Source organism: Lepisosteus platostomus, chromosome 1 (assembly GCF_059453375.1).
Source record: "Lepisosteus platostomus isolate fLepPlt1 chromosome 1, fLepPlt1.hap1, whole genome shotgun sequence".
In the NCBI taxonomy this organism is placed as follows: Eukaryota; Metazoa; Chordata; class Actinopteri; order Semionotiformes; family Lepisosteidae; genus Lepisosteus; species Lepisosteus platostomus.
Window position 1 is genome coordinate 63,967,822 of NC_142611.1, and position 2,475 is coordinate 63,970,296.

Genomic DNA, 2,475 nt, shown 5'->3' on the forward strand with positions numbered 1-2,475 from the left:
TCAGGAAGGAAACTCCATTTCAGAGACTGGAGACTGGACCCCCCACCCCCTTCCTCAGCACCAGCCATGTCCTGTTCCCCCATTCAAATCACTGCAGACAAATGCACAGCCACCAAGCGTCAGTCTGCGTTATTCTGGAAGCAGATCTTCTCCCACCCACTGCCTGGACCAGACCGATCCAAGGATCTGCATCCTGTTGAAAACTAGGGGAAACATGCAGTTCTGTTCCCTGCACACTGTTAACTTCTCTTTACAGCCTCAGATGAAGGAGATCCTGTTATAATGGGTTTTAATTGGACTCTTCAGCAGGTTTTATAGGTCTCTTTAAATCTTCAACTTCTTAAGAAAATGGAAAGGATACAACTTGTCCAATTAAGCATATAATAAGTTTAGGTAATTGAGCATTCAGTTGGAAAGAAATCCAAAGGGCAGCAGTGAGGTGATGGGATCGAGCTCTCCAGTGTCAGCAGTGAGGATCACTGCGGTGAGGTGATGGGATTGAGCTCTCCAGTGTCAGCAGTGAGGATCACTGCAGTGAGGTGATGGGATTGAGCTCTCCAGTGTCAGCAGTGAGGATCACTGCGGTGAGGTGATGGGATTGGGTTTTCAGGTATTTTTTTATTTAAAAGGACACTAAAGTTATTCAGACCTGGGGAGAGAGGGGGGGGTTCCTAATAGTGTCTTTAGAGCTTTTTGAAACACAGAGCCCCGTGCATATTTAAAGAAGGGTGTTCTTTGAGGAGGCTTTTTCGGCTTCGTAGGAACTGTAATCTAAAAAGGAAAAGGCTCCCTCAACAGGAGACTTTCAGCGCTCTCTGTGTCTCTATCTCCCCTGAACAAACTTACACATACGCACTCACACACAAATGTGCGCACGCGCACGCACACACACTCGCGCACACACACACACACTCGCGCACACACACCAGGCCTCACAGCTGCGCCTGTGCTTTGGAGAGAGGCCAGCAGTTACGCAAGATCCCTGGGATTTCATACAATATTAAAGACACGGCTTCCGTATTCACAAGAACAGGATACAGATCAGGGGAAAAGAAGGCGTGTGTGTGTGTGTGTTTTTAATGGGGGAGGGGGGTGCTTCGGAGGGAAGAAACAAACAAGCAAACAAACACATTTGGGCTTCTGGGGCAGAAACGACAAGCTCTCCGTGGCCATCCGCCATGAAGAGACGGAGAGGGGGGCATCTTGGAGCAGGTTCCAGGACAGAGGTGCTGCTCCCTCCTCCCATTTGGCTTCAGTCTGTCCGATGTGGCCTCTGTGGAGCCCTTCCGTCTGGCAGTGAGCGCCCTCTCCACAGACCACCCTAGAATCGCCACAAAGGATTGTGGGAGTCAGGAAGAAGCTGCCCAGCCTCTGAAGCTGATACCCTGCTTTCTGTCAAGAAGCAGGTGGATGAGATCTACTGATCGGTTAGATACTGATTACCAGACGTGCCAGATGGGCTGAATGGTTCCTCTAGTTTGTGACCTGACTTTAGGTTCTTAAATTGCAGATTCCCACTGTACTCATTCCGTTTCTCTACTGTTGCACACTGCGCAATGCTCCCATAAATCCCATGGCATTCCCACCTCTGAAACGGAGAACTGCCCAGTCCCACCAAAGCTGCATGCCTTTTTGGGAGGAAAGTGGACTCAAACCCGGGACACCTGCAGCACGCTGCTGTTACCCTGCACGCCCACACGCTTGCTGACCTGCTGGGTTTCTAGGGACCTGAATGGAGACGAAGACCTGGAAGGTGTGAGAAATCCAGACCGATCAAGTCTGCAGCTGATTCCATGAAGTCCAACACTGCACTGCATGTTGTATCCACTCCTAAAAGGAGCTTCTCAATTAGCATTTAGTCAGAATAACAGGTTCATTAACTTTACAGGCCCCTTGGCTTCTGGCCCACATTAGTGTTAAGAATTTAAGGTCAGAGGTGGCATGGATATTACAGGACAAAGGGGTTCCCAGCCCCACTCCTGCCCCACTTCTGGCAGTTTGTTACTTAATTGAACTAACGGGTTGCTCAACCGGAACCTTAGCACATTTTTTTTCCCTCTCATAGACAGACTTCCTGAGTTGCATGAGGAATACAACAGTGCAAAAGCCACTTCGTATAGACGTTTAAGAGCTGAAAACAAACCTTTCAAACTTCTGTTTTGGGGGTCAGTTAAGGGTTTTATCATGTACCCCGGCTGAATGGAAAGGGGTCAACAGGCCCAAGATTGGGAACCCCTGCTGGAGAGGCATTCAAAAGAAGGCAGCGGGATGAACACTCAACCACACCTCTAACAGAATGGGGATAAATACAAAGTTTTTAGACGTCAATGCACTCTCAGGAAGTTGGACTCCCAGAGGACCCCGGCCACCCTTGCCAAGGAAAGCGGCCGGAAGCGGAGTGGGCGGATCACACGCGCCGCGCCGCCCCGCCTGGCTCCGACCTCGAGATCTGGGCTCGAGGGGGTGGTGCGCGCG